We start from the raw sequence: 25689 nt of genomic DNA on the forward strand, positions 1-25689 counted from the left end.
AATACAGATCATCTGAGGCATAACAAAAATTTCACAGATGAATATTTATATAACCCAAAGGCATTACTGGCCCGAGTTATTACTACAATAAATATTATGTTCAGCTAGAATCCATTGTGAAATACATACGGATAAAGTAATGAATTTCCAAAATGTAAAGGAACCAGTTAAAGCAGCCAGAGTCTGTGTGTGATAAAAAAATTACAGTACGTCGTATTTAAATTAATGTTTTTTTTATCAAATTTCATATATTAGTGGACTTAATAATATTATTTTCGTCATTTTGGTTCTATTCTGTGTATTTTTCGCAGTTTCAAAAACTTCACAAATTCTGATTTCTTTAGTAAAAAATATAATAAAAGATATTATTGAAAAACATTAAATATAATATTTCGTATAAACTAAACTCTAGACATTAATAAAACTAAATATGCTGTATTTAATAAATGTCAAATTATTTTTTTTAATGTAACGCATAATTCCAATCTCAGAACGATTGTATTCAATCCAGACTCGAGGATGATTTTAATATACTATTTAGCATTCACAGGTAACAATAATAAAGAATCGAATATTGTTACAAAATGTAGTAAACACATTTAGTTGTAAACAGTGTCTCTCAGTAAACGCAACATCTATAAGCAACTGCTTTATCTATTTTGTATTTTGTCTATATTAGTCTACATTTGACCTGACGATAAAATTATTATTCCGGAACCGGCAATCACGAAGTGTTTTTTAAAGTGGTATTACACAAAGTGAACGATGAATGAAAAGGAAAGTGTTAATTGCTTTAGCGTTTATATATCAAAGCACCAAAATCAAGACGAAAAGTGGGTAAGTGAGATACTTAATTACCCGATAATTTCCCTTTATTCACTACATAAATTAATTACTTTATTGCAATATATATATATATATATATATATATATATATATATATATATATATATATATATATATATATATATATATATATATATATATATATATATATATATATATATATATATATATATATATATATATATATATATATATATATATATATATATATATTTATATATATATATATATATATATATATATATATATATATATATATATATATATATATATATATATATATATATATATATATATATATATATAATATATATATATATATATATATATGTATATATATATATTTATATTTATATATATATATATATATATATATATATGTATATATATATATATATATATATATATATATATATATATATATACTATCTAACCTAGACTAACATATCGTCGTAATACTTTAATCGAAATTCGAATACGCACGTGTTTTTGTCTTCATACAATAAATAAAAAAGTAACAAACGAGAGTTAACATTTTATTTCAAAGTTTATTCGCCACAATGGCAGCGCCACCTTTTGAACGCAACAGCAACACACGCAATGCTTAACATTTCTCATGGTGAATAGCCTGTTTCTAGACAGCTACTGTCACTTTTTAATTGCCCTTTTATTTCAAAGAATTTAAATAATTTTATTGTTTCGCAAGCATTGTGATATTAAACATTAGATATGTGTATTTTATGTATTATTTCTTTTTCATTTGACCAAACTGAGCCACAACAACGCGTAAGGGGTACACATAGTATGAAATGAGACTTACTATACATGTTTATATTCATGTTTAAAAAAAAAATACCTACAGAGTTTGAAGAAATAATAACTCAATATATGTATGTTGGTATTTCAGCTTGCCAGCAATCAAGGAAGAATTATTATGGGGAAAAAACTATTTAATGATATATAAATCAGGCGTCCACATATTTTTTTTGCAGACACTGAGAATCAATCCCGAAATGCAGTTGAGTTCGGTCATACATCCAACTATGGGTTCGTTATGTTATTTTATGTTTGACTCGGGCTGCACCGTTGCTGCATATAAATTGTCGATTGCAACTTAAATGACAAGAAAAAAGTATCGAATTCGTAATACCAACGTATGTATGTACATATCGCTCACTCCTTTCAACAACGTCATATATCAAAAAAGTTTAAAAATATAATAAAATGTATTAAAAATAAATATGAAGCCACTTAGACTTCAGAAGATGTATAGGAATGAACACGTTATAAAAATAATGCTAACGATTTTTGTACAATGGTGGCATAAAAAACTGTTGATGATATTTTTAATAAAATAAAATGAATATTTAATGCTAAGGTATATAGATTTATATGTCACATATCGCTTTCTCCTTTCAACAAAGTCATATATCAAAAAACTTGAGTTTTCAGATCGTTTTTAAAGTTTAAAAATATAATAAAATGTACTAAAAATAAATATCAAGCCACTTATTGAACTTTTTACTGTACAACAGATCTTTTTAGGTAAACCCTGAAAGTTTTTTCTCCATATGAAAAAAAATAGTTTATAAATATATAAAATATATATTAAAAATAATTAAACAATTCCCTTTCTTCAAAATGCAAAAACAAACTTTCTGCCCTGTAGTTAGTTGGTTAGATTAGATTGGTTGTTAGACTAGTTTAGTCTTACAATGAAAATAGACTTGGATAACATCTTATGATAATAGATAATGTCGGCTTACACAACAATGTGTAAGTTCCGAAAATATGAATCTAACTACCAATGATCCAACTAACAAATAAAAAAGAAAACATGTTGATCCGAATTAATACAATTTTCGCGATTTTGTTGTGTTTAGCAAAAAGGCTACAAAAACTTAAGGGAGCTAAAGTTTATACAGTGGTCCATTAGAATTCGAGAAACATTGTCATTATGAATTAAGACTTAAGCGATTCGAATTTCAAATTCATACAGTGTCGTGACAATCTTTTTTTTTTAAATTGCGTGTAGTATGGGTGCGCGGTGACCCAAAACATTTAAACCTTAAATTTTATTTTATTATGATTCCTTATTATTTTTGACCAGTAAATAGATGGCAATAATTACATACATTTACGTATTATCAGTCAGTAAAACTATAGTTATAAGAATATTCATTTCATTTAAGAATAAAGGTAATCACTTTTCTTCCACCTCCAATAACTTGCATAAAAAATGCAGTATTATCTTGGTCGTAAATAACGTGAGGCGGAGGTGATTCCTCGTCCTATAAGTGGTAAGAAAAACACATCACAATATTAATATTGTCCTCTCGGATCTTTGAACCCTGGACCGTGTCAACGTGTATATATATATATATATATATATATATATATATATATATATATATATATATATATATATATATATATGTGTACATAATATGCGTACAATTAAGACAAGGGGAAAAAACAATATGTCTTACATACATACACATGAAAGATAATTAAAAATACATAGAAGGCAGAAAGAAGGCAGGCGTGTACTTCCATCATCTATTATCCATCCATCCTGATGTGTCTCTAAAAATCTTTATTGTTGAGTTTCGAATGGGCTGCCAAATTCTCCATGATCATTCGAAAGTAAAGTTTAATATAATATACATGAATAATATACTTGAAAGTGGTCAGGTCAGAAGTCAGAATAATCACCAGGTATGTATGAGGAGATGCATGAATATGGAAGAGGCGAAGATTTTTTGCAATGACTAATTGGTGTGGCGTTCTATTTTCTCTGCCTACCCCTGCGAAAAGCTGCGTGATGGTCAGACTGTTAGTTATAATAAAGGTGAAAATACGTGTATTGATCTTAGAGTTTACGGTGGTATGGACAAGTGAAGCGAATGGATAACGAGAGAATGATTAAGAAAATATATGTGGCGAATGTGAGCGGGAAAATAGAACGAGGACGACCGAAAAAGACTTGGCACGATCAGATCAATCAGAACCTAAAATCTGGTGGTGTCAAAAGTCTGCGTAATCGTAGGGCATGTATGACTAGATGTATGGATGTGAAGGAGGCGAGGTGTGTATGTCAGGACAGAAGAGTGTGGCGTACCATCCATTCTGCCTACCCCTGCGGAGAAACGGCGTGATGGTAGTAGTCGTAGTAGGTCAAAGAGCGATAGTCCACTACCCGGAATTTGACCGTCCGGCAATCCGGTTTTGAAAAATGAAAGCGACTACGACAGTTTAGCGTGATCGAATTTACGCGCAACGTGTTCACGCTCCGATCAAGAGCAACGATCCGAAAAAAGATGGACAAAAGCACAAGCCAATCCAAGCCAATCGTCGTTTTAAAACGCTAACTGACGTGCTGGACGGTAAAACTCCGTGTAATTCCGTGTAGTAGACAAACGCCCTTAGAGTTTTGAGCTATCCGGTTGGTATAGACACATAATATTCATAAATATTAAACTTTCGAAAGATGAGTAAAATATTATTTTTGTTCTAGAAATGTCCCATTTCAACATGTTATGTTACTTGAGTTGTAAATTGGCAATATTCTTCTTGAAACACAACTTACAACATTATGGTAAAATATTATGCAAAATAAACTAACGCGCACTTTGAATAATCAATTCTTCATAAATATGTACCGATATACATATATACATACATTACTTACTACGTGACACATATTGTTTAATTGTATGAATTAAAAATACATAAAAATATTATAATATGGTGTAGTATTACAAAATGATCTTCGCCTATTCCACATGCATGCATCTCCTCATACATCTTCATACCCTTATCCTCAACCCAATGGTACATATGGCACTGCATCATATAAACGCAGTGTTATCTTGATCGGTTACGCATGAAGGAAAGGTAACCAGCCCTCCGCTTCAGTTTTCCAAGTTTTCCTCGGTCTTCCTCTGTTTCTTTTATCAATCTCTATTGCCTCACAAGCTTGTATCTATATTATTTCTAGACTCATTTGATTCACACGCCCAAACCATATCAAGACATTTTATTTAATTAAATTGATAACGTTTATTTCAGCCTTGCATTCTTTCCTTATATCACCATTCCAACATATATCATACATTTTACCCCGCATACTTATGTCTGAGAGATGAGATGTGAATTTCGCCTGCATTCAGTCTAATTTCATCCTTCATTAGTCCTGGTTCCGACCCTAGTGCATGATGGATCACGGAGTTGCCAAAAAAAACTAGACTGAATGCAGTTGAATTGCGGTCTCTCAGACAAATGGGTGGCAAAACATTGTATGATAGATATTTGAATGCTGAACGTTTTGCCGTACATTCGTCTTGAATATTGCGGTTAGTATTATTTCCCAGAGTAATTGTTATATGAAACTATGTACAAAGCCGTAAGCTTAATGTCAAATTGCAAAAAAAAATCAGCGGTAATAGTTCGTCAAAATTTTTCTAATATGGCAAGGATGATCATATTTTAGACAGTCATTGTGCCGGCATTATTGTTATTATTTATTATTAATGGGAGGGATTTACCCGGACCCCGGAAGAACAATAATAATATTATATATGTACAAGCAAAGGCAGTGTTACCATACGAGATATATTAGTAATGTGACGACTATTGTTACAAATTCCTGACATAACTATACGCGGCCGTAAGTACCACACCGATGACATTAAGTGGAAAACATTAATGAATTCCAGGTGGTGTCAATCTTCTCTAAAAATGATCCACCATTTTACGGGTGGTCTTCGTATGTAAAGTTTTATTTTATTTTATCACAATCTTAATGAAGCAAAACATTTATTTTATCGGTGTCTTAATTATATGCTTAAATAAATATGATTGCTTAAATAGCGTGAATTTTTAATTAATTTTTTACTTAGTAAATACCACTATTTCTTAAAATCTACTGTGACGCGTGTTTAGATGCACTCCGCATCATTTTAAAAATACGGTGTTTGAAAATGATACGGAATGCATCGAAACACGCGTCACATTAGATTTTAAGAAATAGTGGTATTTACTAAGTAAAACATTAACTAAAAAAGGATGGATTTTACCACAAAGTGACTGCCGAATTAATTAACGAAATGATTTTTTTCACTGTAATATTTATTCAATATTACCTTGGACTGGTAGGTACCTGAAGTGGAGGGCTGATCACCTTTACTTCGTGTGTTAACGATCAAGATAACACTGCGTTTATATGATGCAGTAACCTGTGCACCATCGGATGTGGATGAGGGTTAGAAAAATTATTATATGGATATTATGTACTTATTACATTAAAATATTATTGTTTATTGTGTGAGACACATTTTTTTGGAAGTCATATATATGCAATGGTCTTGGATCCCTTTCACAAGCTGTATTTGTGTAAAAATGTATCAGACTTCCAAATCCATAGAAATGCTACACCCACATGTGAAATAGATCCAAAACCATTGCATATGTACGAGTTCCAAAAATTATAATGCAACATTGATGTTCAATGATGGGCAGAATTATGACCAAATGGCAGGTCGTAAGCCCTGGGATACTCAGATTTCCTTCTTTTTTCATATAAAAAAAACGATAGAATGCTTATGAAAGATATTAAATAAATAACATAGTAGGTATTTTGTCGTATCATAGCATCCATCTCTTTTTATTTTCCTATTTCAACCTACGATGCTTCAGAGGGCAAACGTACTAATTGCAAGTTTGTTAATTTTCCGAGAGAGCAATTTAAATGTTAAACACAATAACAACAAAAGCTATGTGAGGTTACCGTGTTTATTTGATAGTTGAAATTGCTATTCATCTTAATTATGTAAAAAACCAATAAAATAAAATAAATGTTATAAAGACAAAAAGCTGATGTACCTATATATTTTCTGAACAAAAGTAAAATGAATAATTTTTCAAAAATGCAACAATTTAACATTACAGCTTTTTGTCTACGTGTCACATAATGTTACTAACTGTCCAGATATTTTTCTATTTGGGTGGAACAATATTTTGCATTTTAATGAAAACGGTAGAGAAATAGGTAATTTATGATTTTTTTAAGTTTAAAATTCGAATTTTTGTAAAGCATCCATATCATACATACGTATTTATCAAAATGCACAAAACGTGTAGAATATCAACTTTCAATAAGTTATTTTTCACTGACAGTTTCAAAAGCTATTGCCTAGTATTACAATAACTATCAAATAAAAAAAATCCATTTAAACGTTATTCAAAGCATATGATTGTGACTGTTTTATTTTTATTTATTTATTTAACTCGGTGAGTAGGCACAGTTGATCTAAATTCGTTTAAACCTGTTTTGCTAGAGGTTAAAATAATTAGCTTTGGGTCATTTTATAATAGCTGAAACTCGCTGTAGGAAACATAGACAAATCGTTGCTCTCCGATTGAGAGTGACTGTTCTGACCTCCGAGTCACAATGACTTGACACACAATTTATCTGGTAATACCATACCCTTGACAATGGGCGTTAATCTCTGTCATAATCCTACCGGTCTGCTACAGTTCCTCGCTCTTTCAACTTGAAACCAATATCCGACTAAAACATTTTCATTATGTGGCTCTTGTATTTATATTATATCTCAATAATTTAATCAGCTTACTGATAGAATTGTCAAAACATAGAGATTGTTGATACAATAGTATTACCATTTATCTGAAGGTAAATAGGTACTTACGAAAAGATTCAGGTTAATCAAAAAATTATATTAAGTACCTATCTGCCTCGAAATAAAAAATTGTTCTATGTACAACTTTTGTAACGGTAGATCTACTCACATTAAAATAATTAACCAAATGCGTTTTTTTTATAAAAAAGTTCAATTTCAAGTTTATCAAAACGATCGTTGTATTTTTTAAATACAGATATCCAATAAAATAACTGTTATTATAAAAGATTTTTACGTTTTGTACTGACATTTCTTGTTGGAACTTAATTGTTTTCATTAAAAAACAGCTATGTAGTTTTTCCTTTCTATTTTATTTGACCAGTCACTGAGTTTCGTCGTCACCGACATCATCAGACTGCTGATGTCTGTAACGACAAAACCCAGTCACTGATCAAATAAAATAAAAGTGGGAAAACTATATAGTGGTTGTTTTATTATATAATTATTTTGAAATACTAAAATAAATTTTATATGGAGTAATAATAAATATGTCTATACTTTGGTAAAAAAAAATGCATACATAAGTATGTGTATTATGTCACAATGCAATTAAGTATGGGTGAATAAATTGTAATAATAATAAAAATCGTCAATTCAATTTGACTAGTTTTTCTTTGCATATGTCACAAATATTATGACTACGATAGGAAAATTTTGGTTAAAACATAAAAAATGGTGTGAATCTGTCAAAAAATTGCCAATATATTCATAACAACGTTTTTATTTTATTATTAACATAGGATTCGTTTCCTTCAGTCTGTATTACCTTTACAACATGCAAATATAAAACGTAAATTACATCCAGAGATATCTTTTCTCGGCTTCCTTTGTGGAGCAGTCCCCATCAACTATGTGAACACTTGAAGCACTAACCTTCGTCATCAGAATTACATATATTGTCCCTCAGCACTCCATGATGACTTGCAGCACTTAGCATACAATGGAAATTGTAAATGCCCATTTTTAAAGTTATTTCGCGAACCTTTTGGCGTGATGATAATAATAATTTCAGCCGTGTAACGAGAATATATCAATTTACCATTTACATAAGCGCCTTGAAAGGCAACCATCTTGAATTTTTCTGATTCGAATGAGTGATCAGGATTAAAATGACATTACTTACAATGTATCCTCATTTTTGTATTTTCGGGTGTGCTGGGAACATAACTGATAAAATCGACGAATGGATTTTTAATTCCAAAAGAACGAGCTACATTACAGAATAATAAACACGGTTTTGAAACTGTCTTTAAATAACTTTAAAATGGTAATAACATTTAAAAAAAATTATAATTGTAAATATTGTTTATTTTTACATTCAAACGTTTTTTCGGAATATCTCGACAACTCCCATATGAATACTTCTAATTATGCTCTAAACACCCTCATGTCGAAAAATGATGCTTCATTTATATTGTTAGTTTTAGAATACAATACGAAAAATTAGTAAAAATACCATGGGTTCGCGATTGTTGGATCGGCCGATCATTTTGCGACTGGATTTCTCGAATTTTTAAAATGACTAATGGTCAGAATTTTTGAAAACAAGCGAATAATTAAACTCTTTTGTACTACAATATAACGTCCATTCAGTATATTAATAAGGTAAAAAAGTAAATTGACACTCATTTTTATTGTTATTATACATATTTCGCTTATTGCAGTTATTTTATAATAATAAACGTTAGTTTTTTTACAAAGTTTTGTCTTTGTATGGGCAATAGTGTTATACTAATTCATTTTTTAATAATTTAACTATGAAGCCGACTAATCGGCGGCTGATAGCCGACACCGGATAGTCGACTAAGTCGGCTACCGGTTACTAAGGCTTAGCCGACTTTTACCAACTAGTCGGTACATCTCTAAAAACTGAATCGATTTATTATTAATTTACTGTCCTTTTTATCCACATGGAATGGAGTAGAGCATGACCATAATATGATAAGGTCTGATAAATGGACATTTACGAATTCGAATCAATGCTAGTTTACGCAAGTATTGAAAAATGCGCACAAATCCGTTTTTCTTGTTAAACTAAAATGGCCAATACAATATATCCGACTGTACGCTACTATTAGTGGTATTTTGCATCACAAATATTGCTGTAGTTACTTTTATAATATGTATTTTATTTTAATTATTTGAGTGAAGCAATAATTTTGGTCTGAACCGGATAGCTCAATGTTTTAATTCACCATAAGTCCTTCAAAATTAGTGCTCCGTCAATAAAAATTCCTAAGAATTGATGATATTTGAAAGGAGAGGCGATATCGTGCTCGAATGTTACAAGAAGCGAGCTTGAAAATAATAATTCGGCGTACAAAGGCAATGGGCCATGATAGGTTACAGTAATAAAATTCAGAGTACAAAGAATATTTAGACAATAAAATATAGGATAAATGCCGAATACCTCGATTATTACGTCAGTCAGGAAATTATTATTTGGTTAATATCTAAATCTAGAAGAAGAATGATCTGTTAATTAATCACACTAGTTTCCTGAATTGAGGTGAATTAAGAGGTCAGTGTAAAAATTTGGACCGTTTTTGGAGACTTCTGTATTTCGTCCCTGCTAACGAGCTTAGTTTAATGATTCCGTGCGTTATATGGTATTTAACACTATACTTGCATGAAAAGTTATGGGATTACCAAAAAGATCTTTACGATAATCAAACCCGGAACTTCCTCATCATCTTTACCAACACACCATAATAGCCATTGCACTACGAAGATTGAAAGTGTACGCATACCTACGATAATGTGCGCATTTTGAAATTGCATGATACAATTAATGCGAAGCAGTATACGCACCGCTTGTGTAAGAGTGTGTGTTGTGTGTGTGTGTGTGTGTGTGTGTGTGTGTATGTGTGTGTGTTTGTGTGTGAGGGCTTACGACCTGTCAAAGGCTGGTTTAAATGATCACTTTAAGCATGTGTAACATTCACCATTCTACCCATGATTGAGAACAACACAACGTGTTTTTTTTTTAAATAATACATCAATCACATAATTCTCACGTTTGCAGATTTATCAATGGTTGATTTTAGTAAGGTTTTGCTCAGCAAAGACCCTTTTGTATAAGTGTATGCAAAATCTTTACCTATTTTTTTATATACTGAGAGACGCCTGAAAACATGAAGTCTTCTTCATCTATGTTCAGAGGTCGAAATGTAAAAATAAGTAGAGAAACTCTGATTCGTTTACAAGGATTTGAACACACCCAAAATATTGTGCATTATATTTCATAAAAAAATGTTGATGTATTGAAATCAGCCAATCTCATAATATTACGATGCACAGCCCTCAAGGACAAACTAACCTCTTAACTCCCATTACTCTTTTAGGTGTTAAAACATAACATAATTAATTACGTGTTTTTCGTCTATTGGTTAATAACGATTAAATTGTTCCCACAAAATATGACATCATTAACTAATAAAGTATTTAAATCATCGATTGTGTGCCTTGAAACGACTAACAGTTTAATGAAAACGTATGCACAACTGATTATATTCGCATAAAAATACAATATAGACGTTAAATAGTATGAAAACACTTTTTTTAACAGAGACTGGTGACTGGAACTACATATGTACGTGTAAAGGATTATACGTACCTATAGGTAGGCGTGTGCAATCGAATTAAAAACCGAAAGAAATTACGACTTCTTAAAAATAAATCGTTAATTGTCTCGGTTTTTGGATTCGATCATTTAAGCTAATCACGCCATTGTGGTTACTCTTTGCGCATATCTAGCTCCTAATATATTTGACAATACGACATAAAAAAAAACTTATAGAAGCATAAATCGAGAAAAAGTAACGAATATCTTAACTAAAACATTAACAGATACCCGTTAGTCACATTTCTATATAGAGGACTAGAACAAAAACATAGACACAGTTTATTATATAAGTAGAGATATCAATGATGCACAGGAAACCGCTTTGGATAGATATAGTGTTGTCTTGATCGTTAATTTTAAAAAGGCAAGATGATAGTTTTGGGTGTGGAATCTATTTGGCGAGTTAATAGCTTGAAGAAGCTACTACTACATGTTAAAGTAAAATGAGGTGATAAAGTCTGTAGAAAAAGCAGAACAGGAACAATGGCTATGTCATTTTTGTTATTTTATCCTTCTCACAAGGAAGTTGAGCGAACTAACTAACTAGCTAACACACCTTTCTTAATTTTATTGATAATGCCCATCTCAGCTTTGCATTTTTTTGCCAACTCAATGATTCACTTCCATAGATTAGGGTTGGAAGGACTTCGTTGTATACTGCTTTTTTATTAGGTTGATGAAAATAGTGATAGTAATTAATAGTAATAGAAAAAGGTATTATTTACAACCGAAAAAAGTTAATATTATACGTTGTCTTTCATTTGGAATCAACATATATGTCGGCTGTCCAAACTCAAAACACAGCAAAGGACATTTTTTTTGTAGTATGTTTTTTTGCATTTTTGGACTAAGTAGATTCTACTTAGTCCAAAAATGCAAAAAAAACGTACTACAAAAAAAATGTCCCTTACTGTGTTTTAAGTTTGGACAGCCGATGTATTGTGTATGTAAAGCTTAAGGTAGTCGCAAATTTTAAATACTCCTTAAATAAGCGACGTCTACAGATGCGTTATTTGCAACTGTTTCATACAGATCAAACAGTTATAATTAAAATGTTATTAAAACAAAAGTATTTATATTAATTAAATCATTTTAAAGAAGTTTAAATGCAGTTTTAAATGGTTGAAATAAAAATATTAATGCATTTAAAAATGCAGAGATTGCGACACCATTTTATCGTTTTACTAATAGCCTTTACGAATGCAATGGTTAATATTCTGTTGGACTATTCATATTTTAATACGACTATTCAATTCCATTCTTATTCGGTTTCTTATTAGGAGAACATAATCCGAGTTAATTTACAAAGAATGCTGCATACTTCTTACGCTAAGTGCGGAATTGCACCATGGAAATATTTCTGTGGCTGTTTCATCACATGCAGTTGCCTTTGTAAGCAGCTCTTATATTTTATTTAATACCCGTTAATTAAATCAACATTGAAAAATTTTACGCTAACAAGATAGTTATTATTAAATGATTAAATTCAGAGGTGAGTCTTCAAGCGCGTGGGATGAAGTTTAATATTCTATTTTCCTCCGAGAGGAATGAGAGATTTAACGTGCTTTATGTACAAAGGAATTCTTTGTATTTTTCATGAAATTGAATTATTATTTTATCTATACAAATCTAATCAACGAGACAAAATCGGTTGAGGTACTGTTCAACTAAGCACTACATATGTGGCTTTAAGACTAAGGGAAACATAAATGTTTTCTTTGTCAGAGTAAACATGATATATATTTTTTTAAACCTTATCCGCACCCCAATGGTGCGTAGGGCACTGCTTCATATAAACGCAGTGTTATCTTGATCGTTTACACATGAAGGAAAAGTGATCAGCCCTCCGCTGCAGGTACCAGTCCAGGGTAATATTGAATAAATATTACAGTGAAAAAATCACTTATATTTATTTGACCCCCCTGGGAATCGAACCCGGGACCTCCAGAACGGTAGCCGAACATGCTGACCATTACACTACGAAGGCGGACAAATATTATTTTTAGCCATTTAAACACAAAAAAGGGACAAAAAATCTTTTCATTTTCAAAAATATTCAAAAATAGATTATAAAGAAATATTCATAATATTAATAATAAAATACAGCCAAAAACAATAAATTATTAAGAGTTTAGTCGTAAAAATAAATATAACTCAAGTGGTAAAAAACAAGTGTTTTCATTTACAACTTCGTCGTGTCTTCCCACTAAGTGAATGGCAAACTATAAAGAAAGTTATCTAGACATGTATTTTTGTATGATTTTACATAAAGTAACAAAAAAAATACAAGTGACTTTATAATATAAAAGCTCCCTTCTTAAATTCTTAAACCCAAGACTACACATAAGAGATTTTATGTCTCCAATTGATTTAACGCATTTATCATTTGAAGTTTCGTAATTATTATTATATTACTGTCGAAAAATACGATTATCTCACAGATAACGCGGATTAATTTCGAAATTTAATAGATAAGTATGCAGTTTACAAAGGAATCGTGCACTTAAGTAATGTACTACAATATAAAGGTTTAAAGAATTTATTCAATAACCGCTGTACGAGATTTGCATTTTTAATCTGTATAAATCCCGTTACAAATGTTTTATTATTATGCATTTATGAGATATTTAAATAATTATTTTTAGTTTAAATCTAAAATATGACGTTACAAAATATTTATGAGACATAAGCTTATTGGTAACGTCAGTTTGATGCAAAGATAAAATTATATTTTTATTATTTGAAATATCTTTATCAATAAATTTATATTCTGTCGAGCCAACAACCGATGTTCACGTTTAAAAAATGTAGGTAGCTAAATTCTAACGGAATCAATTTTTCATTTAATGTTAAAAACTGAGGTACTAATTAGCTATCACGCCGCTCCCTGCAAGGGTAAGAAAAGAGAATAGAACGCAACACAAATCTGTCTTTGCAAACAAACTTCGCTTCTTCCACATTCATGTGTCGCCTAATACATACCCGCCAATTATTTTGACTCCTGATCTGACTACATTCAAGTATTGGAAATATTCCGAAATGCCAACATATACTCGGTCTTTCTCTGCATATATTTTTAAACATATTCGCCTCATAATTTTGTTTTACCATTCTTTCTTAACTCTTTCGTTCCACATAACCAAACCATCTCAACACATCTTTTTTAATTTTATCGATATACCTTTTTCACGTTGCATTATTTCCTTATCCAAGGTTTGATCGTTTTGAGGGATCGCATTTCGACTGGATTCAGTCTATTTTTTTTTCATCTTTTACAAACTCCACGTTTCATTTCCATACATTTCTGTACATCATCCAAAGGGATCCGTGTTCTTCAGTCAATTAGATGATCTTTGAATAAAAATCCATAATCTTTAAATGATTAGTTTCGTATAAAGTCAGTCAGCTGTATTTAAAATTAACATTTAGACACACAGGTAATAAATCAAAATACTTAAACTACCAGTATGATAATAGGAGTAATAAAAGCTAAAAGTAGCAAGGATCACAAAATCCATCTGCCAATCTGCCATACTAAACGAATAATTTTATTTATAATACGCCCCATATTACTAATCAAATAACAATATAGTACATAATCGCTCACTTACATATCGCTCACTCCTTTCAAGAACGTCATAAATAAAAAACCGTCAATTTTCAGTTGTGCATGTTTTCGGAATGCTCAGAAAATGTACTTTATCCCAGCAAAAGAGGCATATTTATAATTTAATATTTACCAGCTACAGGGCAGAAAATGTTGTTTTTACATTTTGAAGAAAAGGTATTGTTTCATTATTTTTTGAATATATTGAATATTTTTCAAATGGAGAAAAAACCTTCAGGTTTTACCTAAAAAGATCTGTTGCACAGTAAAAAGTTCAATAAGTGGCTTGATGTATATTTTTAATACATTGTGTTATATTTTTAAACATTAAAAACGTTCTCCTGAAAAATCAAGTTTTTTGATTTATGACGTTCTTGAAAGGAGTGAGCGATATTTGAATATTTTTTTGTGATATAACTATAATTAAACTATGGTTATATTCCATATTTGATTAACGATGCGAACGTTTTACACGTGTTTTTAATTCAATCTTTGATGTACTTATACTTTACAAAACATGCTAATATGTACCTAACCAGGTTTTTTTTAAATAATTTTAAACAACAATTAAGTTTGTTTTATTTGTAATTGAAACCGATAGAATTATGTCCTTAACGGGCGGTTGAAGGTTGTGCGTTCATTTTATTTATTTTCTGTAAGCAAAACTCACGATTTTTTTATAAAATCTTGTAATTACTGTTTTTATCTTATTTCCGAGAGAGTAAAGCGTATCTATAGGTAATAGATACTTAAGCATTACATTTTTTATTTAATCTACATCTGCAATCCATACCCCAACTACAACATTAATAAATGAAGAAAAAAATATTAATTGTTGATTATTGATTGTAAGTAATTTTCATTGCTATTAAGCTCATTAAAATATGAAGGTTCCTAGTACTATATTTCCTTTTTTTAATTGGACAGCACGCTCGGTTACCGTTCAGGAGGTCCCGGGTTCGATTCCCAGGGGCGGGGTTAAATAAATATATAATATTTGATTTTTCACTCTAATATTTATTCAATATTACCCTGGACTGGTACATGAAGTGGAGGGTTGATCACCTTTCCTTCGTGTGTTAACGATCAAGATAACACTGGGTTTATATGAAGCAGAATGAAGATTTATATGTATACATATATATATATATATATATATATATATATATATATATATATATATATATATATATATATATATATATATATATATATATAAAATACACTGTGTAGCTACTACCTATATTACAAATCTATTTTGAATTTATATTAATTATATCATAATACGGATGGGTTTCTTTTATAATGCCAATGTGTATTATCATCTTTCAAGTATTAATGTATGTCTAAATCAATTTATTTCAACAAACGCATCAATTTATATCCGTGTGATCGTATTTGAGGATTTGTTTCCCAAGTCGTCTGAGAATGGTCACTGATGAGTAAGATGGAGAGCTCTCAAAGTTGAGAGTCCCCTTGACAGTTGAGAGTCGTGGCACTGGACGAATAGAATTAATATAGGGATTGACCGATCAATCTTACTTCTCTTAGTGACTCATCTGAATGACCTATCCCGACATCATCGCAGCCTTCAATTTTCCCAACAGTTTGTTGTAAATTTTAATTTACATAAAAACAAGAACGAGTTCGGATTTTTAACACTTTTGTAAAGTACATAAAAGAAACGTTAAAATTTATTTCAAATTTTCAGATCAACAAAGATGGTAACAGAGAATACGAGATAATTATTTATTTTCATAAATCCGTGTGCAATATGAATGTTTGCAATAGTAAACATTTTAACACGCTTAATTAACGGTTGACAGGTACCTAATAAGTTTGGTTTGAACCTTAAGTCATCAATATGCCTAAAACTACATCACACACTACCTTTACTTACGTCAACAGGATATGTAAACAACGATCATATAAAATTGATATACTACTGCATTACGATTTTTTTAATGGATAAAAAAAACAGGTATTCTAAACATATTCTTAATGTATATTTTAAAACACGTTTGTGACAAAATACACAAAACATAAATATGTAAATAAATTTGATAAATTCTATATATATATATATATATATATATATATATATATATATATATATATATATATATATATATATATATATATATATATATATATATATATATATATATGTATATATATATATACATATATATATATATATAGATATATATATATATATATATATATATATATATATATATATATATATATATATATATATATTTCCATTAAGAACATTAAAAAAATTATTTGAACACATTACGTTATTTTAAAATTATTAATCCTTTTACATAAAATTTAAAGTTTAAATACATTAGTTTTTATATTACGTTACGCAGGATTTAATCCATCCAGTTGTATTTAACAATATTCCTTAACTTGGCTCAATATATGAACTATAATAATGGTAAATGAATATAGGTATACACACTTTCAAAGGTTTGTCTATGCAGCTCGAGTCTGACGTATAGATTTAATAACTTTTTTTTAACTATCATGACTTTGCACTTATTGAAAGGTCGTCATAAAATAAGATTTAGTGATGATGGCTCATAGAGTGAGGAATTCCTCCGAACCCTGAGGCGTCGGTTCTGTTCCGGCCGCGGCTGTCGCGTGGGAGTCGAACCTACAACTACCAAGTTAGAACATCCATTATTTCAATAGTTTATATTTAGCCAATGTCATAATCATACTCAGGTTCTTGCGGTGGGGCCATCCCGACGTCCAGAATTTTTACGTGAATCATTTATTTGGTCGTTCAACTTCTAGAATATTTTTTTTGCATGCTGAGATAATGAACTACTGAAATGAGTAACAAACGTGTTTCTGGCTAGGTACGGAAATTGCCTGGAACTTTGGTCCAAAAGCTCTCATTTTTTACTACGTGTAAAAATGAACCATTTTATCATATTTTGTTTCGATAAGGTATATAACGTGACGAAAGATCAAAAGACGGTATTAATTCTTATATTTGTTGTTTATAAATACTAAAGTTATCTTCGTAAAATTTGGACTACAGTTTTATAATGAATCACAAAAATATGGTCCGTCAAATATTTCCGCTATTAAATTGTGAAACACTATGATTTGGAAAGTTTTTAGCTTTATTTGAAAGTAAGGTTCGATACCCAACTCGTACTGACAGTTTATAACTAAAAAATAATATGTGTGATCCAATACAGAACGGACGAAAAACCTAATATGTTAAATAGAAGGATACCTAGTAAAACGTTTTCTACAAATGACAACGCGTTGGTTGAATGTTGTCTTTAAAAAACATATGTTGTCTTTAAATAAGCTTTTTAATTTAATGGCTACACGGTCATATTAAAAACATGGTTTTTCGTACATTCGGCTATTTGGAACAAAGTTAGGATTGGACCAGAGTTAAGCGTAATCACGGTAAGTAAGGCAATATCTATATACTCTAGCAATTATCATACGAGAAAACCCACAGTAATAAATCTTTCCCACTCAGAAATTATTAAGAAAACATTTTTCTAACCATTATTTACATGTTGTCCAAACAAAAAATATGTGATGTGTATACTAAAGTTATTTTCACCCTTTTTATTGTCAAATTTATTGCACTTGTTCAATAGGAAATTGACTCATACCTTCCACCACACTTTACAATTCTAAAGTTTTCGTCGCTTATTTCCTTATTGCATTTAGTGATACACAAACCTCTTTTTTTTTGTTGCAGCATTACCTTGTTCGTAAATCAAGTCATTCATTAAACCAGCAATCGTACTTTTTAGAGATTTTTTTTTTAATTATGCAAATAAGTGTATTTGCTCTCCGGCCGAGTTGGCAACCGAATCCAGTTATTACACATGGTAATCATTTATTCCAAATACTGGACTATGAAAATGAATAATAATGTAATTTACCAGTCACAAAATCTATTTTAAACGAGATTAAATATTTTTTTAAACTCTAGAAAACTCTTTTAAACTCTGTCGTTACTTTTGAAAAAATAAAAAAATAAAATTCAATCAGATTACATGAAAACTGTTAACCAATAGGTAATTTCATATTTTTTAGAATTGTAATATAAAAATTATCATTTGCATTTTTTCGTGTTTTATATTTAATTTTAGTGGTTATTATGTATATTCTAGGTAAATATGACCTTTTCTAGTACCTACACTTCTTCTTATCAATATCATGGTACCTACATATTATCAACAAATCCCGCCATTTTTACAATATATCATATACCTAGATTGATATAAATATAAGCATCCAAAAACAAAAAAAAAACAAAAAAAATCCTGTTTCCACGTATTTCTTTATTAAATTATTTCTAGCACCTCAAAAACATTTGTTTCATTGTAAACTTTTACAAAAAATACAATTTATGTATTCGGTTTGCGAAATTTCAGATTAATTCAACGACGAGCAATTGATCAATATCACCTTTACTTTTGGACATCATTATGGCTGTTTTCGTTTTTAGTCACGTCGTTTTCAATGGTTTACGGAAATGCATTTATTATCATTGCTTTCATCTTAATAAAATGAAAACAGATTATAAAATAAACGAAAGAGCTATGTAATGAATTGAGTAAAAAATATTCAACTTGTTGAGTTTCACTTGTTTTATTTCGATGACATTAATTTTACTCCAATTCTCATAAATTGCGTGCTTGATTGAAAAAAATATATGCATAAAATACGAAGTTTGTAAATATCCTATGTTTTTTTTTGTTCTCTTGTTAGGTAGTGTACGTTTTCAAAAAAGTTTTTGTAATACATTATTCATACCTAATTTTCAAAATTAAAAACCATTGTTAAGTACCTAAATTAAAAAGCTCTAATTCCACATTTAAAATTTTGTAAATGTAAATGTACACAAAATAACAATTTCGCTCTTTTGTAAAATGAGTGTGTGGACTTGAAATTTTCGAAATATTTCAATTAAATTTTTAGTATAACACACTATTGTTACAAACCAAATTTAAAATTATCTAATTCTAAAACTAGCTAACTAATCAACACGCTGCATCTCCACAGGGGTAGGTAGAGAGAAAAGAACGCTAAACCAATCTGGCTTTTCAAATAATCTACGCCTCTTCCACATTCATGCATCTTCTCATACAAATACGCCGATTATTCCAACTCAGGATCTTGAAGTATTTGAAAAACTTGACCATGCCAAGTTTTCCTTGGTCTTCTTCTGCTTTCTATTACGGACCACATTCGCCTCATAAATTTGTTTTACTATCCTTTCTTCACTCATTCGATTCACATGGCCAAAACATCTCAACACACCTTTCTTAACTTTATCAATAATGCTATCTTAATCTTGCATTCTTGGTCTAATTCTACATAATCAATTTGTTTAAAAAATGAATTAAATACAATGATTGCAAATATCCACTATATTCCAATACATTTTAAAATTACTTTTTTTAAATAAACTTTATGTACTTTTAAGAAAATTAAAAATTTAAATATGATTTTAATTTTTCAAGAAGTACCTAAACAAAATGTTCTAATTCCACTAACATTGACCTCAATGTGACTAAGAAGAGGCTCGCTGTAGTAATACTACGTGGGAAGACCCTATTTGGGTTTTTCCAAAGTATGCAGCTTGCATTCGGACATCGTGTAAAGACAGCTTTTTTAATCTACGTAGAAGCAGATCCTGCGGTTTCATACGACCATGGAGCGTGATCGGCTTTAGAATGTGAATTAACTTCACCCTTGACATCTATCTGGTCATACTTTCTCAAAATAAATATCAAATTTCTAAGAAATGTGATTTTTGCACAGTAGCTGTATGCATAATTTTATGACTTCGTCACGTACAGGAGTGAACATACAAACGGCACATATTAAGGTAGATTGTAGCTCAGTTGGTAACGAACCTTATTTCCCTATTTAAACTGTATAGTTCTTAATGTCAACCACAATTTTTTTATATTCTTATTTTGCGAATCTGCATAATTACCTACATAATTTAATTCGCCTCCGTATTGTAATGGTGAGCGCCGTACAGGAGGTCCCCGATTCGATTACCAGTTAAAATAAATGAGTTTTTTTTTTCAAATTATTTTTTAACATCTCAACATAGATGATGAAGAATATGGAAGTCTGTGCAATTAGTTGTTCAGACTTCCATATTCTTCTCCATCTTTGTTGAGATGTCAAAAAATAATATGAAATAACTTCTATAATTGGAGATAATCCAGATTTGTAAACAAGTGATTAGACACACTCAAAATGTTGTTAATTGAGTTTTTTTTCAGTTCAATATTTATTTCGTATTACCCTGGACTGGTACCCAAAGTGTGAAACTGATTATTTTGCCTTTATATAATAAACGATCAAATTAATGTTGAATCAATTTGATGCAATACCCTATGCACCATTCGGTGCAGATGAGGAAGAAGAACAAAAATAATGCAATACCGTACTAACAGCGAGGGATACGACTTCTGCCCCTACTTCCACTGGATAGTGCATAGGACACCCCATCAGATCACTGTTGCGTTAATTTGATCGTTAATTATATGACACAAAGTGACCAGCCCTCCGCTCCCATTTTTTTTTAAATCTAAAAGTAGAGTATACTTTCTGGTAAAATTGCAAGTGAGGAAGCTAGGAAAAAAAAATTCAATATAGAGAAGTATTGGGTAAGAAAACGATAATAGAGCAATGATTATGGCAATGAAGGTCTAATACCAGTAGGTACTCATTTAACCTAGTCACAAGACGTTAAATATTGTTGAATGAAAACTAGGACAATAGAAGAATGCCAAAAAATATTACCTAAAATTCATATCTAAAAATTAATATTTTTTTAAATATTAAATTTTTCATCGATTCATTTAATGAAATGGTCGATCTGCATTTTCACACATAATGGTTGCGAATTGGCATTTAGCTTTCATTTAAAGCATTTAATTTAGGTTAATAGAACCTTTATTTCGTGGTAAAAAAAAACCTATATATATATATAAAAAAAATAAAAAAAAAAAATAAAAAAAATAAAAAAAAAAATATATATATATATATATATATATATATATATATATATATATATATATATATATATATATATATATTTATATATATATATATATATATATATATATATATATATATATATATATATATATATATTTATATATATATATATATATACATATATATATATATATATATATATATATATATATATATATATATATATATATATATATATATATATATATATATATATATATATATATATATATATATATATATATATATATATATATATTTATATATATATATTTATATATATATATATATATATATATATAAAATATATATATTTAATTGGTTAGTCCATATTTCGATATTCGTTAATATTTATGAAGATATTAACCGTCTCTTTTCTTTCAAAAATCTCAACAAATTGAATCACGATTAAAACCGCATTTCGTTAGTCGACTCAAATTAATTAGTGTGATTTTTGTATCATTAATGATACAAGTATGATCAGAAAAATCTTGGTATAGTAAAATACTGTCATTGCTGCGAGGTAGTCTGGGGTCACAAGACGTCCTTTGGTGACGTCAGATCCGGGCGTGAAAACCACAAATACTATTGTATACGTCATCCAGTACCCTTGACTATCGGAACCAGATTCTTTGTAATAAAGAACATCTGTATGAATTCCAAACTTCCTTAACCGGATATGACGCTTTATCGTACCTAATTCAATACTAATAAAGTATTTATGTATAACGATAAATAGCGCAAAAATGGCTTGATCAACGATCAATGATTATGTGTAAAATGTTTTGATCTATACTTTGAAAATTTTAAAATGTGATAATTTTAACTAATTGGGGATGTGGCCTATTCGGATTTGGAAAAGTTAGCCGAGAAATGTGTAATACAGTACCGATTTTATGTGGAAAAATGCAGTGTAGTGTGTGTGTGTTCCTTTTGTGTTTTTTCTCGTTTATTTAGCTCTCAAAAATACTGCTGACGTAATTTTTTTGGGTATATTAGTAGCAACTTTTTACATTTCAATCTAATATTACAGTACTTGAGTAGCGAAACAGTTACAGTACCTACTGTATACTTTACTAACTTTTCAATAATTTTCGAACAAAATAAGGTTGTATTTAATAATTTGATGTAATTTTAAACGTGTTTAGTCTTTGCGTGATTTAAAAATGTTTTTCTTGATAATCTTGTTCGAATTTCCCGGGATTCCACTGTATCCGCTTTTTGCAGTTCGCCACTGATATTTACATGTACTATGGTATATAGCAAGACTTAGGGCATAGCCTCTTTAAAAGTCATGCCAAATTGACATGTGTTTTTTCTAAAAGTATTATTAATGTCTATAACAAATCAGATTGTGAAATCCACAAGTTGTCAATTGTGACATTTAATTTTTATATATCTTGTACATTAAAAATATATTTATAGCCAGATAGGGCAGTACAATTTGCAGGATCCTACGCTTTTTTGTATTCAGATTAATAGCTCTATAAAAATTAGTTAAGCCTTTGAAAACATGAAATGTTTTTAATGTATTGTTAGGGGTTATATAGAACTTGTCTAAAAACATGTACCTATAGAAACCGTGGTATCGACATTTTACCAAAGCAAAAATACTAGATTTTTAATTTGTGTAAAAGTTTTACTCGGTAAATACACCACTGTTTAAAAAAATCTATTGTGACACGAGTTTTGATGCATTACACATCATTTTTAAACACCGTATCACCGTGTCACGTCAACGTGACAAAAAAGTCAGAGTTTCTCGGTTCGAACCCACTCTACCACAATTTGATACCTATTTCTAATAATGAGCCGCTTAGGCTCACAGAAATAGTATGAAATTGAAATATTTGTGGAAATAATGAAAACACAAATATTTCTCTTTTCTTTAAAAAAAATCAAACTTAATTTCGCAATTTAATTTATTTTTAAATATTATCAAATCCCGTGTTTTTTTAATAAATAGATTAAAATATACAAATAATAATAAAAAAACTAATAAAGAGAGAGAATAAACATATTTCAAGTTTACAACATTTTGAGTGTGTCCAAATACTTGTTCACAAAATCTGGATTATCTCCAATTACAGGAGTTATTTTCATTTTATTTTTTGACATCTCATCAAAGATTAGGAAGAATATGGAAGTCTGGGCATTTACGGGGCTGACGACCGTCATAGGCTGGTTTAAGTGATCACTTTAAACTTTGTTCTTGAATCACTAGAACTTCACTAGAGACATCTTTTGGTGAGATGTAAAGAAGCTTTTTATTAAGCAGAAACTCTTATATTAGTATGTGAGGTCCGAATCCTGGATTATAATCACACACATGAGAAACGCCAGAAAATACCATTTTCATTTAAACCAGCATAAACATTTTTAAACATTTTAAACCAGCCTATGACGGTCGTCAGCCCCGTAAATGCCCAGACTTCCATATTCTTCCTCATCTTTGATGAGATGTCAAAAAATATTTCAAGTTGATAAAAAACGATTTTGGTTGAGAAAAGTTCAAACTTTCCCTGCCAAACGATTACTTAAGTTTTTTAGCATTTGATTTTAACTAAAGGTACATTTATACGTCATAATATGGTACATGTATGTATATTTTGATATTATGTCTCAGAAATATATGAACGCTTTTTGCGCCAAGGTTGCGCTATTTATATCGTCAACCGCCCGCCTACCAAAGCAAGTCGTGATTTCCTACGAAAACTCCATTAGAACAGAGATAATTTTTATTACATATTGTTACGGATAAATAATTGATTGAAAGAACAAGAACTGACCTTTGTTAATTATTCAACAATGGTTGACGGCCAAATGCTTCAAATTGTTTTAATGTTTTCTACTTCACAATTAATTTCTTCAAAAATATCTGTCGATTTTTACATGCTGTGTCCCTGAAATACTAACAATAATAACACACAGTTCACAGTTTTAAATCTGAATCAGTTGTTTTTAAATATTTATTATGATAAAATCGGTTTTTCAAATTGAGATTGGTTCTATTTGTAAAATATTTTTTAATCATTATTAAAATACGGTAGGTACTAATATATTAAGTATAATGATTTTTTTACTAATCGTAAAATAATACTTTTTATTTAAATCTAGCTTTATCTGGACAGGCATCACTGTGGCTGTGCTGTGAAGTTCAATTTTTTAATGCTTGCGGGTATACTATATTTTGACAGCTATCAAGAAACACGTTGCCGACCATGAGCAATGTTCATTGCGTGTGTTGTGAACATTCGACAGATGACGCCACCATTGCGGTCAAAAAAGCTATTTAAAAAAAACACGTTTTTATCTGTGATAGGTAAAACACACGCATATTCGAATTAAGGTAAAAATTTCAAAGCAATCAGGTTATAAGTTTAGTTTAATACATTTATTGAAATTTGGCGAATAAATATTTAGGAAAGACTTGTTTTCCCAATACAACAACGGTGTTTCAAGCAAAACTATGCAATTACTTTAAATGTTACCTGGGTTTAAAGAAAATTAAGTTGCTGGCTTATTGATTGGCTTATTGATGGAAGGAGATTTGAGGCTTAGAGCAAACTAACATTTACTTTTATATTAATATAGATATAAGTAGGTTAACTGCGGTTTGTATGCGTTATTTATGTTTTAAAGATATTTACATAACTTTACCAACAAAACCTATTTTTTTTAATAACACATTTCCATGTTGAGGACGGCATATCTCTGTAACTTCGCTGCATTTAAAAGAAAACAAATGATTGGTTCAGTTATTTTTCTTCTACCATGCAATTAATTTCATTTTAGGTCCTGACCCTTTCTGCCTAATATATTTGTTACAGCGTGATACCTATATCTTGGACATA

General features: G+C 29.8%; 1 long non-coding RNA gene across 1 annotated transcript; it reads right to left on the reverse strand.

The window, feature by feature from the left end:
- Positions 1–1870: 1870 nt before the first annotated feature.
- On the reverse strand, positions 1871–24774 carry LOC148310738 (uncharacterized). The gene is made up of 3 exons (XR_015837373.1): positions 24625–24774; positions 14354–14523; positions 1871–3137 (listed from the first exon to the last, which is right to left on the reverse strand). It is a non-coding gene; the product is annotated as an uncharacterized LOC148310738 (long non-coding RNA).
- Between the last annotated feature and the right edge of the window lie 915 nt (positions 24775–25689).

The sequence above is a fragment of the Brachycentrus maculatus genome, unplaced genomic scaffold (assembly GCF_059751285.1).
Source record: "Brachycentrus maculatus isolate JH-2025_06_01 unplaced genomic scaffold, ASM5975128v1 h1tg000089l, whole genome shotgun sequence".
In the NCBI taxonomy this organism is placed as follows: Eukaryota; Metazoa; Arthropoda; class Insecta; order Trichoptera; family Brachycentridae; genus Brachycentrus; species Brachycentrus maculatus.